This window comes from Metopolophium dirhodum, chromosome 6 (genome assembly GCF_019925205.1).
Source record: "Metopolophium dirhodum isolate CAU chromosome 6, ASM1992520v1, whole genome shotgun sequence".
NCBI classification, from domain to species: domain Eukaryota; kingdom Metazoa; phylum Arthropoda; class Insecta; order Hemiptera; family Aphididae; genus Metopolophium; species Metopolophium dirhodum.
The window spans coordinates 29,995,287-30,019,165 of NC_083565.1; the positions used below are offsets into that span (position 1 = coordinate 29,995,287).

The following is a 23,879-nucleotide window of genomic DNA, read 5'->3' on the forward strand; positions in this document are numbered from 1 at the left end:
CGTTCGGTTGTATACGACTTAAACAATTATTATATTAATTTATAACTTTTTATTTTTAAGTTAGTATTGCTAACCTGTGATTATAATTTATAAGCGGTAGTTATGTTTTTAGATATTTTAAATTAAGATCTTTGTATTTGTATTTTAGAAACACTGGTATTTAATTTTTAAATAACCTAGGAATATTTATAACATAATATTATTATATTATTCATATTATTATAATACAATATTTAAATATAATATATTATGAACCTGCTGCCCTACTATTTCTAAACGTTTACATGGCAATAGTAAAATTCTATTAAACCTATTAGGTACGTAAACAACATTTATTAATATGAAAAATATTTAAAATTTCGAAGAAGGGCGACCCTCGTGTTAATACCCCTCACTTTGTTTTTTGGATAGTGCTGGGAGTTTTTGTGCACAAACGTCGGGACCTGGTGCACATTTCTGCACAAACGTTTGGCACCTTAAAAATTTCATTTCAATGCCCCCCCCCACTTTATTTTTTGGTTAGCGCCGGGAGTTTTTGTGCACAAACGTCGGGACCTGGTGCACATTTCTGCACAAACGATGCACAAACGTTTGGCACATAAAAAATTTCAATTTTCCAAAAATTGGGTGTCTCGTTTCAATGCCCCCCCCCCACTTTGGTTTTTGGATAGCGCTGGGAGTTTTTGTGCTAAACGTCGGGACCTGGTGCACATTTCTGCACAAACGATGCACAAACGTCGGCACATTCAAAAATCCAAATATTCAATGTGGGGGGCTACAGTTTCAATGCCCCCCCCCCCCCCCATTTTGTTTTAGGGATAGAGCTTTCAGTTTTTGTGCACAAACGATTGGACTTGGTGCACATTTCTGCACAAACGATGCACAAACGTTTGGTGTGGTCAGAAGTTCAAGTTTCGAAACTTGGGGGGCCATTGACATGGACCTATTTGAGTTGAGAATTCATAAAAATTTTTCTTTTTAAATCTAAGATTTGAAAATGTAATATAAGATTACTCATAAGTTTTTCTACCTTTATCAAAAAAAAATGTCTACAAGAAACTTAAATTCAATTTTTATGAGCGTTTGAAATTTATATTTTTACAACATTTGATATTCACTCGATTTGTCATGTAACAATTTTCTTATTTTATAGTAATTAAAAAACGAATGACTGTAGATACTTGAAAATTTCACTGAATGTTTATATTAGTATTATCTATACACATAATATAAGGCTCCTGATATATCGTTCTAATAGCAGTTAAAAAATATTAAAAATACATAGGCACAATTTTTTTTTATAAGCATTTAAAGTTCAAATGTTGACAACATTTATCAAATTTATAATTTATTAATTATTTTGTAGTTGAAAATGTATAAAATGTTTAACTTTTATGGCTAAGGATTGAAAATTTTAAACAAAGCTCCACGTTAATAGGTTATATATAAATTACTTTATTCACAATAATATCATCAAATATATTTGGTAATATGATGGGCTGACTGACCGTTTTCGCTCAGAATCATTTTTCTTATACAATGATATTATATCATTGAATTCAAATTTAACACCATCCATTACAGTGACCCACTTGTAACCAGCTACTGTACAGCAGAGCGACATCCACTTATCCACCTTTTTTTTATTATATTGGAGTAAAAGTATAGACCAGTGTTTCTCAATCTGGGGGTCGCCAACTTATTATTTAGGGTCGCAATCGAATGATTTAAAATTTAAATCAATGCGAAAATTAAAAGCTCAAATAATAAAATAATAAAATCAATAAAATATTATTATATTACATACCTATTACGAGTATAGATTATTTATATTAAAATGGAAAACACACTATTATCATTTTTAAAGCGACATTACTCTATGACGTCTATTAAAGAATCTATAATAAACGTCGAATATAGATTATCAAGTATCAACCTAAGATAAGGCTACCGCGGCGGCCGCAGTGCACACTGCACATATTATATTATTATATATTTATGTCACAGTTCATCGTTAACATCGCCGTGTCGTGCGCCGTTGTAAAATATATGTTAATAAGTTGCATTTTTATATTGTTTTTCACATTTTTATACACTTTATCTTTATTTGACTTTATGTATTATTATAAAATATTTCTAAACAGTCGCAAATGACGAACTTTTTCAAACAACCGCACAATACATCGACTTCTGATAATCAAAACTCAAATATTACAAAAAAACATAATTGGGATACTACTCAAAATGTTGATGAACCATCACTCAAAAAGGTAAAAATATTAAAATATAAAGATAGTTACATTGAATATGGCTTTACATACTTAAACGAGAATGGAAAGGATGTTCCTCAATGTGTTATTTGTGGTATGACATTAGCAAATGCATCACTAAAACCAAATAAGCTCATTAGGCACATGGAAACTAGTCATGCTCAGTATAAAAATAATACAAGGGACTTTTTTTTAAGAAAATTCGAAGAATTAAAAAAAAATAAAAAAATGATAAATACTTATACGGTCGAAAACAAAATCTACCTAAAATGTTCTTATTTGGCAGCCTTACACATAGCTAAATCAAAAAAACCATACTCAATTGGGGAAAAATTGTTAAAACCGTGTATGATTGATATTTGTACAGAATTATTTAGTAATGAGCACGTGACAAAGATTAAAAAAATACCTATGTCTAATGATACGATAAGTAGAAGAATAAATACTATGTCTAATGATATTGAAAATCAGCTTAGTGAAAAAATCAAAAAATCAATTTTTTACGCAATACAGCTCGACGAATCTACTGATATAAATAATGAAGCTATATTATTGATGTATGTGAGGTATGTAGATACTGATCTGAACGATATACAAGAAGAGTTTTTCTGTTGCTTAAATTTAAAAACATACTGTACTTCTGAAGAAATTTTCAAAACCATTTCATCTCATTTCCAAAAAATTAATTTACAATTTTCTAACTGTTTCGGTATTTGTACTGATGGAGCTGCAGCTATGACCGGAAAATTTAATGGTCTTGTCACACGCGTTCAACAAATTGCTCATAAAAATATTATATCAACACACTGTTTCATCCATCGTGAGCAATTAGCCGCTAAAGATATGAACGAAAACCTATTTAACGTTCTAAATATATGCATAAAAATAGTAAATTTTATTCGAGCTAGTGCCGTAAACACTCGCATTTTTAAAGTAATGTGTGAAGAAATGGGTTCAGGTTTTAAAAATTTGCTATTACACACTCATGTTCGATGGTTGTCGCGAGGAAAAGTTTTGACTAGGTTATTTGAACTGAAAACGGAAGTAGAAATATTTTTGAGAGACAAAAAATCACCACTTAGTGATTATTTCGAAAATAATGTGTGGTTAGCCAAATTTGCATATCTTTCCGATATATTTTCAATTCTTAATGAATTAAATTTAAGTATGCAAGGTTCACATACTAATCTTTTTATATCGTACAACAAAATTGACGCATTCCTAAAAAAAATAAGACTATGGACAAATCGAATAAAAAACTACACATTTGATATGTTTCCAAATTTTTTTAACATGACTCAGGAAAAGATATTAACAAAAAATGAAATAAATGAAATGTGTATTATCATAAAAGAACACTTAGGTAGATTAAGAGAAAAAATGTCCAAATATTTCGACCCCACAAAAGACATTCGTAAAAATTGTAATTGGGTAATAAATCCATTCGTACAATCTGATCAAAATATACTATCATTAACAAATAAAGAAAAGTTGATTGAATTGAGTGCAGATGTGGGCTTACACGAGATTTTCAGAAGCAACAAAAATATAGGTCAATTTTGGATAAAGGTTCAAAATGAATATCCCTAGTTTGGCTGAAGAAGCATTAAAATTACTTATTCCATTTTCTACTACATATTTGTGTGAAAATGGTTTTTCCACATTAACAACAATAAAAAATAAAACTAGAAACCGTCTGGAAATTTCATCGGCTATGAGAATTAGCTTGACGAAGTCAATTAAACCAAGAATTGACGAAATAATATCACATCAACAGCAACAACCAAGCCATTAAAAATCTTAATATAAAAATATATTTATATAATAAAATGAAATATTTAATGTACGTTTTTTTTAATTTTAAATAAATATAATATTATAATATGTATCTTTTATATTTCTAGTGTATAATATTTGTAGTAACTATAGACTCTAGATTATTTATAATGATAATCTAAGCGAGTATGTAAAAATATATATGTAGGGCCGTAGGGGTCGCTAAAAAATTTAAATTTAAAAAAGGGGTCGCCACAGTAAAAAGGTTGAGAAACACTGGTATAGACTATAGGCTATAGGGCGAGGGGGGCCCATAAAATATTTCGCATCAGGGCCCCACAAAACCTAGTTGTGGCACTGGTTTATACACAATAATATGATAGTAATAATAGTAACCAGTAACCACGGTTCTCTCAGATAACTTTGATAGTAACTGGTAAGTATAAAATTATGTAAGAAGGCTATTTGTATTGAGATAAAAATGCAATTGTAATGTAATTGTTAGCGCGTGGTTTTTTTTTCAGTTTGTAAAGGAATAGCTTTACGTACTAATATATAATATATGTAGGTAATCGATTCACGCATTAGTGTATAAGTGTTACTCTACTCGCAGAGGCGTAACCTCATAGTTAGAAACCACATTCTATTTTGGCAAGCTAATCAAGAGGAGCGGGCAACAACTAATTATCATTACGAGGCGGCGGTTGCGAAAATAACAACTTTATGAACCAGCTACATCCACCTCAAGGACACACTGTCCACGCGCAGGATCCACCAAACTATCAAAGGAACCGACATCATATATAGGAGGGCTGGGAGCACAACATAAACAGATGCACCTGGACCAGCAACGCAGAAGCGACTTCACGCCACTAGCCATATACAGGACGACTACTACTACTACTACTATTACCACGACGATATTATACATTTTATTCTTTTATAATAAAAACATTCCATTTACTATTCTAATTTGACTACTATTATTTTCAAAATCATCTACATAGTGAATCCCTGAAGGGGCAGCACGTAACAAATTTTATTATTATTATTTTTATTATATTCGTTTTGATAATACAACAAAATATCAAAATCGATATAATCGATCCTAACCGAATCGGGACTATACCGGCACGTACCTTTATGGTAGATGTAGCGGCGTCCGGTTTGCGTTCACCGTCGGCAGCCAAGTCGGAATATGTATCTGATATCCAGCATAATTTCTAAAAGTTCGACGACGACAGTAACTGACAGTTGTAGGCGTGGTGTTTTGTTTCTTCTAGCACTGTTATTTTGTCTATTCTCGGCAGCGACGACGGCGGTTAAATTATATAATACGAACGGTATTGCAATGACATAAAGATATTTCTATAACTGTAACTGATCGAAAATATAATAATTCGTCGATGTCCGTTTTTAGTATTTATTCGAATATCTCCGAGACAACGTTGTTAAATGTTTTGACCGTCAGCAGCCAGTATAATATAATCGCGACGCATAGAATGATTTACGGCACTTTTTTTTCCCAAAAAGCATCGATACACGGATATTATATAATTAATATTAAATACAATTACCTATTATATGCTGTAATAATTAAATTATGAATGAACATAACACATGTTTTAATTGTTCATAAAATAATTATTATGTTTATTGAAATAAATACGTGAAATATTTATTAGATCACAATTTTTTTTTTAAGTAATTATATCACTCAATGGTGATTTGACACATAACATGGAAATATATTTGACGGATTCAATGACTTTGGACTTACGATACTCCTTTGCTCTTCCTTCTCGGGACGGCTGGGATGTGATTGAATTGACAGGTTGGTTGATGGTCGTTGATATGAACGTAGGTATCGTATTGTAAAATACGGGCAGTCAGTCGGCGGCGGCGTGGACGAGCGACGATTGACAGATATTAATACGGTTTTTATGTAATCGTTAGTTATTACCAGGGCTCGGAACTTTATGCGCTAAAAAACCATGAAATATGTGCATACGTATGCACTAAAAAAAACCAAAATATGCGGTATAATATGCATTTATTATTTTATAAAAGATGTATTTAAAAGCATAATTAATAATTACAGAAACAAAATTTTTTTTTATTTTATTTGTATTTTTCTTTTGATAATGAAGCTGTTCTATACTGGATCTATTCCCAGAGTCCTAAATTTAAAAAAAAAATAGAATTTATCAAATACAGCGATTATTAAATCATGTTAGGTATTCATTATTATATTTACCTGAATTACACTGAATGATAAGATGCTTTTGCACTGGGGCCCCTGCAAGGTCGGACAAGCGGGGTCCTCGTGGTCTCGTCTAAGTCCTATAAAACCTAACTTAACTTGCAGTAGTGCAATTAATCCAAAAAAACCTGCTCTAACTTATTACTAGACAATTTCATTTTACTATTATTCATCTATTCATCATCATATTATAGGCCATAGGGAATGCTGGACAAAATTGACGACACTAAAAAAAAAAAAAAAGGTAGGGGCCCCGGCCGCATTCGCGGCCCAGCGGCCATGGCCAGTCCGACACTGGGTCGGACGGCAGCTGCGGCTCGTTCTCGAGGTATTTTAAAAGCGGCGATTCAAAGTGTGCGGGACATCCAACGGCGCGTGCGTGTCGTTCGCGGTATAAATAACGATAGTCGGACGACGGCGGCGTGTCGGCACGTCGTTCATGATTTGCGGGGAACGGATAGATATTTGACAATTACTATCGAATGACGGCTATGCTCATTCATTAACGATATTGTGTATTGTGATATATATGGGGACATGTTAACTTCTAATCGTCTCGTTTGACATGGGTTCACCATATCCGAATACGATAGAAATGAAAAGTACGGCGGCGGGATAATACGTATTGGCTAGTTTGACCTGGTCTGGTGGACCATATCCAAGCACAATACGTATTGTCGGAACGCGTCGGCGGCGGCGGTATTATTCGTACCGGCTCGTTTGACATGGTCTTACGATCATATCCGAGCTCGGCAGAGGTAGTGGGCGGCGGAGGGCGGCGGTGATATTTAACTCTAGAGAGTTTGACCTGGATTAACCATATCCAACCACAGAGGTAAATACGTATACTAGTGACTTGCATTACGGAAGACGACCTTAGGCTCTGGCCTATATTTGTTAGTGTATGCGACTGCTGGCGTGGTTAGGATTAATAATGACGGTAGTACATGTTTTCGTAGTTTATAGATGTTTCACTTGATGTTGCGGACGCATGGTTATTATAGTGATCTATTGGGATGACGCGCTTCACAATCTTTTATTTGTTGTTGCATATTAATTAATATAAAATGATTAATTAATATGCAATGATGACAATTTGAAACGTGTTTCTTACTGCACGCTATCTGTTGTCCATGCTCGGCGGCGGCGTTGGCGATTTTTGTTTTCTAATGTTATTTTCTTCTACTGGTGGCGCGTCGATCTACGGCTACAGCGATGATGATTCGTATAATCATTGATTATAAATACTAAAATAAAACAAGGTTCCACGTAGGTAGTTTATAATATTATATAAATTACTTTATTTACAATAGTATCATAAAATATACTTGGTAATATCATAGGCTAACTGACCGTCTTCACTCAGAATCGTTTTTCTTATAAAATTATATTATATCACTGAATTCAAATTTAACAAAAATACACAATCCAATACTTGTAACCTACTGTTAAGCAGAGCAACAACCACTTGCCCACCTTTTTTTTATGTGCTTAATCATTACAGTTAGATCGAAAGAAAAAGTAAAAACAATAACTATAGCGGTACTTACCTACTTAAAGATAAAGTGATTATCACAAAATTACAACAAATCTCTTATCCCTAGGACGTAACCATAATATATTTAAGTAAATTGTATTTATTAGATTTACCGGATTCGTTACCTAATTTTTTATTTATTTTTTTCATTACATTTGTGGTTTTGTATATTATTTTAGTACTTTTATTATTGGCATTTTAAAACCGGACTCGACAAGAAGAAGAATAGTAAAATGCACTGTTTCTCAGGTATAAGTAACTCCTATGAGCTCTAATATTTACTACGGTAACCATAGGTGGTCTTGGGATTTGGATTTTGAAAGGAATTTTTAACCTCGTACACATTTTAAACATAATAAATGAGCCTATGTGCCTCCCGCAGATAAATTATTCAACTAAAAGCCGGTTTTTAATAAATTTGGCCTATCGAATGTATCCTAAGTGAACCTATCGTTCTATAACTAATTTCAACTAGGTTAAGTAATATTAACGCAAGTAAAACAGAATCTAACTACAACTGAACCTATTTAGTATAACTTCGACCTGCAGCCACATCTTAATGTTGGTTGACAGCGCGTGAAACTTAGCACGCTAAGTACTAGTCAGTAGTCGGCAGTAGCCACTAGTCGAGGAAAAAAAATTGATTTAATTGATTTTACATTATTTTACTTTAAACACTATAATATATAAACCAAAGTTAAACAATTTAAAAATTATTCAGTTAAATATAAATAAAGTAATTTTATTCGATTAAACATTTACAAAGTGTATATTGTCATCAAAAATAAACCAGCTTCCTATAATAATAATATTTATAGCCATGCAGCCAGCACAGTATTACATATAATATATAAATATTTTTATTTAAAAATAAAAAAAGTATAATATAATATAACACAGTATAATATAATATCAATTTTATATACGACATAAAGTATATACATAATATTAATATGATAAAAAAATATAATTACAAACTAAAGTTTAACAAGTTAGAAAGAAATATAATACTAATAACCTATGTAGTTGATGCTTAACCAAAAAAAAAAAAAAAAAAATACTAATGCATTTTTATATCAACATAACATTATAACAAAAGTGAATGTTATTTGAAAACCAACAATGTGTAGATTTAAAGTATATAAATAATTAATTAACAAGGGTTTCGTTTTAAATTTAGTGATATCAATATTTAATTTCCTAAACATGAGTCTATTCCTACATTAACAGTATTACATTTTCCAAAATGTCTGTTTACTTTTATACAGTTTAAATGACTTAAAGTTTTTAATCGAGTATTGTAAGAAACAATAAATGTAATCAAAATTTAAACATCGTCACAACGGCACTTTTTTTCCAAAAAAGCATCGATACACGGATATTATATTATTATTATTAAATACAATTACCTATTGTACTTAAACGAGAATCGGTAATGCGTAATTTCAGTTTTTTAATATATATTGTCACTCGTGGACACGAAAATGAGCCCTGCTACATGGTGTATACCTATAATGAATAAATATACATTTTGCACAAATAGTGGCAGTTTATAGGTAGTGATAATCAAATCTTAAAACAAAAACCTGTAATATTTTAAGGAATTCAATAAACACAAATAACTATTGTTTATAGTTTATATTATAATAATAATATATTGTAATAACACATTATCAGAGCCCGTTTTCATTTTTGTAAATACGAAACGTTAGGCAACCTACACATTATACATATATTACTTGTATTGCATTATAAATAACTTCTATATTTTAAAATATTTATATTATAGTAATTAGGCGGATAGATCGTATAGTCACTCAGAATCGTTTTCCTCGTATTTTTGTCATGGTATTAGGTACAGGCATTGGCGTAATTGTAAATGTTTCATGGGAGGGGGGGAGATCGAAATTAATTTGTATGGCAAACTTGTGGGGGGCTTTGCCAGTGATACATCATCAGATTTCTCTGTTTTCCTTAAATAATAAACAAGAAAATGTGTAGGTAAAATTATTATTATTATTATAAATTATTAAATTCTATTTTTTTTTAATAAACTCATTCAATTTTTATATAATAATTAGTATGACATAATAGTTTATTGAATAAACTGCAGTGACTGCAGTTAAATTTTGAATACATTTTTTAACTGGTGTTTATTTAATTTTGTATAATTTTAGCGAGAGTTGTAATGCTAATTATAAATTATAATAAATGTATAAAATACGTCATACATATTTTGTACGATTTTAAAACATTTAATTCCGGGCCTAATAATGTTTAGTATTTTGAATAATTTAAAATTGTAATACTTACATCAGTTCCAGGCTTCTTTTCAAAAAATTTCATTAGAGTACCGAGTACCTACTACTAGTTGCTGGTAATTTTCTTTCTTTTTACTCCATTTTTCGTTTAGCTTATAAAAATAAAATCAATTACTATGTTATGTGACACTGTGACTATGAGGGAAAGACACGGTGTGTACCTACAGTACAGTAGGTACCTACTGCAGTGTCTATACGTAATCGCAATAATCGATGTTGATACTTAGTGTCGGCGCTTCGTAGTATTCGTTCTACGAAATGTAAATCTTCAAGTTATATTTTTATTATTATATTATGTTTTTGGAATGGTGGTTTTTCGCATTGTCGAATTACTCACCGTCTATAATCTTTATGCATGTAGTGTATAGGAAGTAGGTAGGTAATGTAATTTGGTACAGTATGTGACTGGCACCCAGTGTTTATTAATAAATAAGAATTAAAATTAATCAGACCATTTATTTTGAAATCATGCTTATCCTTTACCGGGTAAATATTTATAACCAGGTAATATTTATACCGACACAACCAAACATTTTATTTTATTTTCTAGTTGCGTAATCATTTATAAGTTTGTATTTGAACTATTTGTAGATATAAGAAAATATATAAATACAGCTAATAGGGGGGATCTATCCCCCATATCCCCCCGTAATAACGGCCCTGGTCCAGGAAGTCAAACTGAGTTTTAATGTTTCGGATTTCGTATATTAGAAACTGAGAAAAAAATTTTATAAACGGGTTGTGGGTACTCCCTCCATTTGCTGTATATAATAAAATATGCAAAAGTTTTTGGATTCCTAACTTAAGGTTTCTAACTTTAAATGATATTTTATAAACATAAAAATGTCCAAGGTTTCAATGATTTTGATGAAACCATAAAATTTACTTATACGATGAACAATATATTTGATGCATTAAACAGAAAATATCTGAAAGAAGGAATAAAAATAAAATAGTGAAGATTTAGAGGTTTATTGTATTTGTATTGTCTGTGTTGCATACTTGTGTAAGTAGAAATGGAAGTATAGTTTATATTATGATTAATGTATTTCTTATTCAAATGGTGTTTGCATAAAGCAAAATTAAAACATAACTTTTTATTTACTCGGTTACTGCTCACTGAAAAAGTTAATAATTGTTGTTTGGTTTTTGTGATGGATGATGGATCTAAAAAATCTCAAAAATGTAATTAAATTTAACTAAGATTTAACAAAAATATATATTACATATATATATTGTAATGCTCCTTATATTACTTATTATTAGTTATGTTCTATATCCAATATTATATTGTACTTTTTCCCATATTATTTATTAGATGGCATATAAAGATCTAATAAATACTTATAAATGTTTTAAATGTATTTGAAAGGGCATACTATTTACCTGTTTATATTAATAATATTATAAAATTAAAATTGATTATCATTATTGATACAATTGTTTAGATAAAACATTTATAATATTATATGAAATAACTACTTGGAGTGCTACACATTAATTATTGCAATAGCCAATAGTAATTTTGTATACCATCTTTGCAGTTACTGCTGTAGTTGTTGTGCAACCTATATATATTTAATCATAGTCCGTGGTCCATGGATAGTTCGGATTATGATAATATTATACCTATGGTATGTTAAATGTTAATTAATATTAAATTATTAACTACACATTTTGTTTTACACATGGTTGTAATTACTATAGTTATTAACGTCCACAGGGGTTTATTACAATTGTTCATAGTAATTCATAATGCAGTTTAATAAATGGTATGAAGTGTGGTATAATTTAGATATTAATACATTGCAAAGTAATTAAATTAGAAACATAAATGACATGTATTTAACCATGGAATATATACATTTTTGACTATTATATCATTGTACATAATAATAAGTTATTTTTATTGCCTATAGTATAACTAAATTGAATACAAACTAAATTTTAAAAATTTTGTAGTATGGCTAATATTGTTAAGTTTTCATTTGTTTTTGCCTATCATATTATTTATATTAATTTTTTTGGTTTTGTGAAAGTTTCTGATCCTTGATTCTTGATTTTCCTGTATTGTCCAGTGCTCCCAGTACCCACAACTGATATAAAGAATTTGAAATGTTGTCCTAAAACATAATGTTGACTTAGTAAAAATCATAATAATTTATTAAAGTCGTTGCCAGTTAGATAGGCATGGCGGCGGTGGAGCGATAATGGTACACCTGCAGGGCAATCTCTATTTTGTGACTAAATGTGAAACATATTTAGTCAATTGAATTTTGGCATCTTGTTATTTTAATGATTCTCTACTTTGATAATTTAGATGACTTAATTTCAAACGGCCAAAAGTATGAAAGTGTCTAAAATATCGAATGACTTAATGTGACAACGATAATATTGTAAAATATATAGTAGAGCCAACGTTATTTTACCATAATATCAATAAATCATATGATATATTGATAATAATTTTTGAAAATTATTAATCGTCTTACAAATTCTAAACATTTAGCATACCTAATTATATTACTTCTTTTTGTTCGAGTTAATTTTTATATTTTTAGTGTTCACCATTCTGTATTTTTAGTTTTAATTTTTTAAAACATAAAATATACAATACAATGGCTTCTCAAAGGTAAGTTAAAGATATAGACAATAATATTTTGGATATTAATAGTTCAGTGTTGAAATATGAAATATGATTTTATTTTTTTAATCAATAGTACCTACTAATTGTTATATGTTAACTTTTTAGATTCTAAGCGGAGTAATGAACTTATTGATTTTACAATTTAGAAATTTTTTTTAGTTTAATTAATTCAACCATTTAATGTTGTATGAATAATGTCTAATAGTAAAATAAATTACTTTAATAACAAGTGGAATCATTAGGTACTTGGCCACCTTTTAATGGCTAATGTATTTATATTAGTGTGGAAAAGAAAAAAAACGAGTATCCGACCAATTATCTGTGCTTATTCAATATATGGATGAGCACAGGCAATTTGCTGCCGGAAAATTTCAGGATCCACATAATGGAAAACGTCGAAATGAGTTGGAGTGGTCAGAATTGACATCATGTCTAAATGAAATTGGACCAGCTAAAACATCAGATCAATGGAAAAAGGTAAATTTTTATTTGAAATTTGAATGCATATAAATACTAATTAATAATATATCTATCAAATGTAATGTACAAATAAAGTGGTATTCATTTATTGTAAGTAATAAGTAAGTATACTTAATAGTAGGTTACCTACTATTGATACCTTAGTTATTGATAATGTATATTTGTGTATCATTGGGTATCAATATATGCCCATTGCCCATTTTGTACTCAAATAACAATGTAATTAGTTATAAAGTGTAATGATAATATGACAGATTATGTTGTTATTTTTAAGTTAAAATGGTACTTTGAAGACTATTTTACAAGATTCTTCACTAAATGAATGTTAATACTCTATTACTCTAGTTAAAAAAGCATAGTTTATAAATAGTACTATTTTTTTTATATAATAAATTAACATATATTTTAAAAGTAAAAAATATGTAGTATTTCTAAAATGTTGTTAACTTAAAAGAATAATCGATTACTATTTTTATTTTTCAGTGCTGGCGTAATGAAAAATGCATTCTAGCAGCAATTTACCTCCTGAATCAAATGACCGCCAGAGTCTCATTCTTTAAATCATCGGGACTGAAACATCTGAAGGAATTGGTACAGGGTTTGATGAAGTAAACGTATAATTATACCTATTAGATGCTAATTTTATTAAAATTTAACCTAAATCACAACTACATTTCAAATTTAAATATTTATATTTTGTTAATTGACTGCTATTGTTGATAGGGAAATGTTGGTTGATGCCACAAAAGGGTTGGAGGATTAAGAAGTATTTACATTCAATGTTATATCTAATTTTTTTTGTATTTAATTTAAAAATATCTATCATTCTTATATTTTTATCTATAGGAAATTATTGAGGTATCAAATGTTATAAATGGAGTAGAAGTCCTAAAAACAAATATTGAAGTATACTCTATTTCAAATAAAAAACACCATGAAAACCACGGGCAAAAACAGTTTTGCTACGTAAAAGTGGGTGTTTTTCCTTATTTGAAATAGAGTATTAACTAGTAAATATCCATCTTAATAAATTAGTATATTCAGATATTACATAGTTTCCATATCACATTAATTTGTTAATACTGTCATTGTCAGCCAAGGTCATTTATTTTATACATTTACAGTACTCCCTCGTTAACACGAACTCGGTTAACACAAATTATTGTATAACGCGAACCGGTTTTTCAGTCCAGAGAAAGGCTCTATACTATAAGATAGGGGTTTTTTTATTTCCTCGGTTTATACAAATTATTTCGGTTAACACGAAACTCGAACAAATTTTAGGTACCATATTGTCGTTTTGTTGATTAACACGAACAGAAAAATGTCAATCTGTACATATGTATCTAATTTCGTTTTATTACTCGTATACTAGTCGTTAGTAATTTAATCTTTATAACACAGTTTTATCGATATCTTATCTTATCCCTACTATGTATGTACATATTCTCTATTGTAGGTACATACATATGTATACATGTGTACATTTGTATGTGTGCAATCTAGTTCGGCGATAATCGCTCTCGTTTAAACTAATAATTGCTCTATCAATCAGTTGGTCAGTTGACAAATATTTGTTTATATGTAGTATGTACCAAAGAAATGTAAATTTTTATTTTGAAGATTACTTAATAAAAAAAATGTATTTGAGTGTAAAATAACGTATTAGATTTAACCTTCTCTGATAACACGAACAAATTCGTGTTAAGCCTATCAGTTTACACAAATTTTTTTAACACGAACAGGTTATTTTGTGGTCCCGTCGTGTTCATGTTAACGAGGGAGTACTGTATGATAAACAACTAGGTGAGGCGCGTGTTGTGGCCCAAAGTTTAAACACTGTGAGTTGCAATTAGTTTGGGGTACACCTACTGAAAATTGGCGCCGTAGCCTTGCCAATCTATCTGGTAACACTGTTACTGTTGTAAAACTATATTACTTGTGGAGGTGGCTGGAGGGTCCATTAAATGAAACTGGAGTAAGTATTGGATTCCCAATGATTTCAGTAATAACACGGTGTTAGCTTTAGATTGGTTCTTAGGATTTCAGGAACTATACTGATTGGTAAATCGTCTATGTATTTCTTTTTTGTGTAGAATCTTAAAATTTAAATAAAAATATATATGTACAACTAAAAAGCTTATTCAATTATTAAATTCTTACAAAAAAGTTTTTATACCGGAAATATTGCCTGGGACTTCTATACGACCAGCTATACCACTTCCTTGATTAGTATTTGCTTGTCTGGATAAATTTGCAATGCATTCACACCAATTTGAAGATTATAAATTTTCATTTTATAATAACTAGTAACAACAACAAATTTAATTCCATCAACTGTTTTATTTGTTGGCATATGTTTCGCTGATATCACTAAATGGATTTTTAGTTTCATCAACTCCTTCATCTGAATTATACCACCGCCTATCTAATCAGTTTTGGGCTTCGTCCCATTCATCTCTATCAGTTTCACAAGCCCACAATAGAACATTTTCTGTAATAAAATACAATTTACTGGTCTTAATATAATATAATTGTCATACTTATTCACAATAATCGCTAAACAATATTACAACAAATAACTAATGCATAATAATAATAATAATTAATAATGGTGTCAAATTAAAATATTAAAAAGGTAATTTATTTATAGTTAATTTTAATAAGAACACCTAATTATTTGAATTATACCTTTTCCAGGATTAGGTGTAGCTCCTGAACCACGATAACTATCCCACTTGTTATACTTCTACGCTGGCGTAAATCTTGTTGTTTAAGTAGAATCATCATCAATACTTGATATGGGTGGGCATGTCCCAAGTAGATTTATATAAAGACATATTTTGATTATCTTCATCTCAAGTAGTTCTAAAAAATAAGAGATTGTTATAATTTTGTACAAAAAACCAATCACTTGGCTATATTCTTGAAAATGTTTACAAATAATATTTATAAATGACAAAGATAAGTGGGCAGGTATTTAAATATTAAAAAAAAAATGTATTTTAAAATTTAATATACGTTTATAAAGTAAAATACATGAATAATTTATTTATTCATATTATAACTTGTTTTTATGTAAATATAGGGAAAAAAATTCTACTCGGGCCTTGTTTGATCATATGTTAATTTGCTTTAATTATAAGTTAACTGTAGTAGGAATCCAGTAATTAGATTTTCTAACACGAGTGCAAGATAAAAATAACACATGCGGGTGAAGATACTAGGTTCTACACTTTTAACTATTTTTAATCCGAGAGTTCTCCAAATACTTTTAATTATTTGAGTATTAGCACCGGATTTTAGATTCACAAAATTCTTAGTGATAAAAATAATACTAATGTCTATATGCACATGTAATGAAAATGCATTTGGACATAAATCAAGTCAACTGATACAAATAAACAATTTTATGGCATTAGGACTAAGAGATTTATAAAGACAACATGTATACTCAGTTATTTTAAATATTATAGTGAATTTACCAGTTATTAAAATTAAAGGTAAGAATATTATTTAAGACCCCAGTACCCCATATTAGGTTTTTTGATACTTTAATTTTGTAAACAAGTTATGAGTAGGTATTATAAAATTGACAAAATTATATAATGTTAAAACGCTCATAACTTGTTCAAAAAAACCATACATAGACAACAAAATATAATATTAAAAGTTTATGAAAATGTAACTATATTATCAATATTAATGTAGGTAATCGATTCAGTTACAGAAAACTAACTATTTCATACTAGTACAATTTTAAAAATCCACGAGGTCCCTTTCACTCACTCGAAGACTGTTAAAAAAACTCACCTAATTGGTATATCTTGAAGTCTGACATTAGGAATTGAAGGTTCATCTTTATTTCTAATAGATGGTATTTTACTGGATCACAGTTAGATACCACTTTTTCTTGTTTTTTTTATAATAATATGGTTAATTTTGTTGGTTCCATTTATCACTTTTGTTACCTATAAAAGAAGTATAATATGATAATTTAACTTCAAAATGTTTACTAAACAATCATTACTTACTAGTTACTAATCCTCCTCAAACGATAACGTTTCTGCTTATCTTTAGAATCTGAAGATGTATAATTTACACTACGGTTATATGATTTTTTCAATATTTCTTGTTTTGATAACTCTCCAGCGTCTGTTGCAGTTTCTTCAAGAGCAGATTGATAATGTCTATCCATTACCTATATATTAAAATATAAAATTAATATATTTACCACACAACTTATTGTTAAGTCATAAATTCTTAATGGCTTTTGATTGTATGTTTTAGATTGCTTTTTAAAATTGTCTCTTTAACATCTTGTTCTTCATTGTCGTTATCTGTAAAGAAGTGTCAAGTCGATTTCTTGGTTTTCTACAATTCTTTTTCCAACAACTTTTGGGCTGAAAATTATTATACATTTGTAATGGAATTTGGTTTGTAAATAATTTCTCAAGTTATAATATTGTATCAAATACAGTGGTTAATAGACTACTTACCAACCTATTTGTCCAATCTGAGCAATGAACCTTTCGTTAAGTGAGGTATTTTAAAGGCTGTGTCCGACCATGGTCGGTATTATAATGTACGCCCGACCATTTCGGATATCCAAACTGAACCTCAATAACTTAAATGCCACAGAATAAGAAATAATAATATAATCCTTTAATTATTCCGTTCTTATACGTACCAAAGAATCTATTTTTTCTATTCATCTATTCTATGGTTATATCAAGACAAATCAAATAGGTATCACCACCATTATGATGACTGCGAATGAGCGCATTTTGAAAAGCTATACAGCACGAACAGGGTCGACGATATTATGTCCTAGTATGGTCAAAGTTTTAAGCAGTGACAACAAAATACGTTGGGTCGGTGAAAACAGCAAACACTGGTACGGACAAACAACCGGCGATTGTAGAGACGAAAATCAACAAAAGCCGAGGTCGAGAGTAGCGTAAAGTTCGAGCTGCGAAACAGTCGTCGTTCGTATAAAAAAACGGTCGTAGGTACCTACTTCGTGACGGTGCGTGAGACGTGAGTTGGCGCTTGGCTCGACGGTCAGCTGGTCGCGGGTGGGAAACTTGGAAAAACGTTTCGCAAAACCCACTGTAAAATACAACAATATTATAACATGCGAAAAGGCGGAAATTAATAATTATTAAATTTTTCAGGGTTTTCTTTACGATTTATGATCATAATATTATTACTGTATGATCTGAAGTCCGAACCTCCGAAAAACATGGAAACGAGCTGGCGCGGGCGCACTGATATGACGTTAGACCTATGTTCACCCGATAACGTTAACTTCCACGGTTGGCGGACAGTCTGTATACGCTTGATTAGTGGGACGTCACAAATGTTATCAATCCTTATCAAAATTTTGATTTGGATCCAAACAAAATAATGTAATATTATAGTCTCTGCTAAATACCTTCATAATATTCGTTTTAATTTTTTTAATTCAAATTTAAAATTGAAAGAAGAAACTATTATTATTATTTTAAGTTCTATTTGCAAATGGTAATGGCTGGAAATCATTTATCATCAATTACATTAATTTCAGACCATTTAAAAAATAATATCAAGCAACTTAAAAGAGGTGAAATAGCTTATGAGGATAACCATGTACTTAAATTTCAAATGGATCCTAATCTAGGTATAATTGTAGGGTAAGTTAAACCTAGTATGCGTAGTAAAGTTTACAAATAAAAGTTGAAATTTTAATGAATGACGATTGTATTACAAATTCTAAATGCTCTTGCCCCCGAGGCACAGCTATTTGCCATCACATAGCTTTATACACTCATTATAATCTAAGTTCAACAGACAAAGCTTGTTCATGGAGTGTTAGAAAAAATAATTTGTCTACAGAAATTAAAACCATTAATCAAATATATGGTAGTATTGATTTTCCAAACGCCATTGTTTCAGAAATAGATATAAATAATTTTAAAAATGCATTATTCAATTTAGCAGAACCTGATGGTTTTTTTTGGTTGTTACAACCTGAACCAGAATCATTTGAAAATAATGTGGAATTAGTTGAAACCATTGGTAATATTGTTCTTGATCCAGAATTTAGACGTTTAGTTAAAATTAAAGATTTTATTTCTCTTAAAAAATTGTTATACACTAAACTCCATATTGATGATAGTACTATATTACAGTTGGTTAAAGACACTACAGGACAGCAAAAAAATCATTTATGGTTTCATGATAGGCAACATAGATTGACAGCTAGTAATTTTGGAAAAGTGCTAGCGGCTTGTAAAAGAAATAAGTTCCCAAAGTCATTATTTAAATTATTGGAAAATAATAATAATATTACTGTTGTGCATGCTGTATAATGGGATAATACCAATGAAGTTGGCGGTATTAAGGTTCTAGAATAAGACCAAAATGTAAATGTAATACCAACTGGGCTGTGGTTAAAAAATTGTGGATTATTAGGTAATACACCAGATGGACTTGTTAATTCAAGTCATATTGTAAAAGTGAAATGTCCGACAGTGCACTATTGTTCGTTTCCAGTACTGTCAATCAAAGTCTGTGGTCGCCGACTGCCGGCTGCCGAGTTCCCTGGAATTCATTTATTTCATTTATTTGCGGTTTCATTGTACAATTAGAAGGCGAAAAGTAAGTACTCGAAATTCGATCCCGGCTGTCGACGATCCACATAGGTAATAGGTAACCTACCTATTATAATATTTATAGTCTCGTCAGGCATTTGCCATGTTCCACAGAATATTTTGATTGAGCAGTTCGGTCGGCCAAACTACAGTTTTGCGATCTCTCGTCGCCAAACACCATCATCGTTACTACATTGTTCCAAAATTGTGTACGAAGAGTATGGCGATCCCATAAAAATCGTAAGTCTCGTAGAGCAAACGCTACCCGACAAACTTGACGACGAACAGGTACCTATGGGCTATGATGCTACTGACAGTCTTTACACAAACAATTTAATAATATATTTACTTGTTTATTCCTAAGGTCTTGGTGAAAATGATTGTTGCGCCCATCAATTCTGCCGAGATTAACACTGTTCAAGGTGTGTATCCCGTGAAACCGCCGTTGCCTGCTACTGGAGGCTATGAAGGAATTGGGAACGTATTGGCAGTAGGATCGTGCGTTAAAAATATCTGCCCTGGAGATTGAGTTATAGCTGACGGTGCTATGGGTACTTTGTGTACAACTGGCATGTTCGATTCTAGACTTCTAAGAAAAGTTAGTAGTATAATACTATAACATAACATATTAACATATTATAAAATATGTTTATTTTGATTGACTTGTAATGTTACAAAAATAAACATAACGAAAATCGTCATATTATTTAAGGTAATTCACAAAACATGCTCATCCCCATTTTACCTTTAAAAATGAATTTATTCAATTTCTTATTTTTGGAATTTTTAAATAAACTTAGGTATTTTATAATTATTGGGATGTATAGTACTACTTAAGGAGTGTCCTGTACTGACACAAACTTCTGTTTTTCAAATGATAACCCCCCAGTAATGAGTTGTTGTAATTAGTAAACAAAATTATTTAGCTGATAATTTTTTTGAAAATGTTGACGTATAAAATCAAAATTTGAACATGTAGGTAGTTTTTGATTTATTTAACTTTATATATTATAGATAATGTGTTTGGAAGATATGGTGGCTATAGAAATTTAAAAATGTTAGTAATTTTATCAATATTTATAATTTATTAAAATGGTCAAGTACCTATCTATAAATTATAATAAATACTAGATATTACATAATATATTTTATATTCGTGTAAAACCATTTTTAAGGACTATTATCTGTATTGGTCTGGCACACCAAAGGCCCATCATGGTCCATCGATCAGTTTTTTTAGGGAGTTTGGTAATGAAAAACAAAATTTATTTGACATTTTGATGAAAAAATGCTCACCGCCTTTTTTCCTTTAAAAATACCTTTGTTCAAATTTTGATTTTTAGAATTTTTAGCAGATGATGTTTTTGTAAATGTAGATGTATCTAAATCGAAATTCTATTAAGTAGTTGCTGAATTATTAAAATGTTTATACTAAGGATAATAGTCCTTAAATATGGTTTTACAATAAAAAGTTATAAGTACCTAATATTAGATGTAGTACCTATTCACTAAACCTACTTAATAATTTTTACAAATTATTTATCTCAATAGATCAATGGTAATTAGTACTAATTACTAACATTTTCAAATCATCTAAGCCTCCAAATCTACTTAGCCAATTTCCATATACATATAAACCTTAGTATACAAAATTATATAACTCAAAAACTACTAGTTCAAATTTTTATCTAGGTGCATCAAAATTCTCAATAAAAAATATATGCTGAATAAAAATTAAAAAAAGAAGATTCCTATTTGAAATACAGAAATTTGTATTGTAACAACATCCTCCTTAAATGGAATAAAAAATCTTAAGTATTCAAAAATCTTAAAGTGCATTTAAAAATTCTAAAAATTGTAATATAATATGTATAGTTTAAGTAAAAAAATACGGTGAGCTCTGTATAATATTAATGCAAAGCCTGATGAGGGGAATCATTCGTTTAAAAATAAACAATGAAATTATTGAAATATTAGAAACGGCAAAATAATAAATAATAATTATTAATTACAAAGAAACAGAATTATGAAAACCAAAAGTATATTTATATTAACTAAATAATTTACAGTAAAAATGATGGTCCTCATTTGTAAAACAGAAGTTTGATTCGCTGCAAGATACTCCTTAAGCGTACTACAAAAAATCTCAACAATTTAAAAATATCGCCTTTTTAAAATTTTAAAAATGAGATTTTAATAATTAATTCATTATAAATAATAAAAATAGGGATGAGCATGCTTGGTGAATCATCCTATATTCGAATATGTATGAAATACAACAATATTCTAAATACATTTTTGGATACATTATGATACGTATGTCCTATCATGATTCTTGATTAATAATTATATTATTATGTTTCAGGTAAGTAAAGAAATCAATATATATGCATTAAGTGGTATTTCTTCTAATCCGTGTGCCGCGTATAGAATGTTACATGATTTTGTTTCACTAAACAAAAATTATGTTATTATACAAAATGGAGCAAACAGTACATGTGGTCAGAACATTATTCAATTGGCAGACATTTTTGGCTATACAACTGTAAATATTATACGCAGTCGACCTGAACCAGACTTGGAAAATTGAAAAAAAATAACGTCTAAAAAAAGAGTAAATATTGGATATACTAATCAAATTATTATTAAATTGTTTTTAATTACTTTCATTAACTGGTGCTTCAGCATAAATAATTGACCAACACTCATCAATCTCTTCGATAGGCACTAGTGCTAAGGCACATATTCTTTGAACAATTTTTATTACTACATCATTGTGTGTATAATTGGCACTAGTCCAACTTTTTGTACTTGATGCCATATAGATTGTCTAAAATAGCATCTTTTTATTTCTATTTTATATCCAAACTAGGATTTCATTCATGTTCTCTTATTATAGTTTAGGTGCTTATGTTATTAATATAATTTTTTTTTTTATAATTACCTTCCTATAGTATATCATGTGATACACATTTTTGGTAACAAAAAATGTTTTGATATTAGAATATTTATAGGTATTAGTATGTATTAATATGATTACTGATATGTAAGATTTAAAGAAGATGTATTATCAGTTTCAATCATTTGTATTTTTTTTAAATCTAAGCAAACCTATTTTACTATTTAATATCTGTCCCTCAATAATTACATAATTACCTATAAGGAATCAATTTATTTTATAATAATATTTTACATTTAAAATTTAAGTTATATAAGCTTATTTAAAATATTTTTAGGTGGTTGTGGTGCAATTTTTGAAGTATTTATTTCCATTTCCACGACAGAATTCAAGGGAATGAGTATGGTAGTAGTATTACCGAAGTATATACCTAACTATTATTGATATAAATTATAAACCAAGCATGTATACAGAAAATAATTCTAAGAGGGAGGTGTGTGTTTATAACTAAAGTGAATTACAAATTAACCATAAATAGCCTTGTTAAGAAAAAAAAAAAATGTTTTTGAAATATTTCGAAGGATTGAACCCTTCCTTATCTATTCTGTTTATGGGTCTGTTATTAATTATAATTTATAATCTTATAGAAACCTATGCTTTTCCAAATATTTAAATTAATTATAGTCATAATTTTTTAGATGACATTTAAAATATATTTATTTTTTTTTGGTATGGGAACTTCCATTTTTTTTTACTAAAAACTCTTGTTTTCCATACCAAAAGAAAATTATTAACCAATTGAAAAGTTTGTAATATTATAGTATTTAATATATTAAATATTCTGTCACATCAATATACTTATACATTTAATTCTTATATATTTTGAACTTTATACATTTAATGCAACAATTTACAATAGGTGTTAATTAAAAAAAGTAATTTTTATATTATTTGTTTCAGGTTTTAAAAGATGAAACTAAGTCAATGCATGGAATACGAATACATACAGAAATACCTAAATACCTGTTGAAAATAACAAATAGAATTAATT

At 29.4% G+C, this 23,879-nt stretch overlaps 1 long non-coding RNA gene and 1 pseudogene across 6 annotated transcripts; one reads left to right on the forward strand and one right to left on the reverse strand.

Moving 5' to 3' along the window:
- Positions 1–11,865: 11,865 nt before the first annotated feature.
- Positions 11,866–18,534, reverse strand: LOC132946759 (uncharacterized). Of its 6 annotated transcripts, XR_009664765.1 has the most exons (10): positions 18,484–18,498; positions 18,315–18,406; positions 17,985–18,188; positions 17,794–17,921; positions 17,329–17,697; positions 17,108–17,265; positions 15,986–16,162; positions 15,474–15,788; positions 15,234–15,393; positions 11,867–12,290 (listed from the first exon to the last, which is right to left on the reverse strand). It is a non-coding gene; the product is annotated as an uncharacterized LOC132946759 (long non-coding RNA). The 6 variants fall into 6 exon arrangements; XR_009664762.1 differs by having other exon boundaries at positions 11,866–12,290; positions 17,985–18,406; positions 18,484–18,513; XR_009664763.1 differs by having other exon boundaries at positions 11,868–12,290; positions 18,315–18,534.
- A 169-nt stretch (positions 18,535–18,703) lies between these two features.
- LOC132946949 (uncharacterized) lies at positions 18,704–23,444 on the forward strand (annotated as a pseudogene).
- The last annotated feature ends 435 nt before the right edge of the window (positions 23,445–23,879 follow it).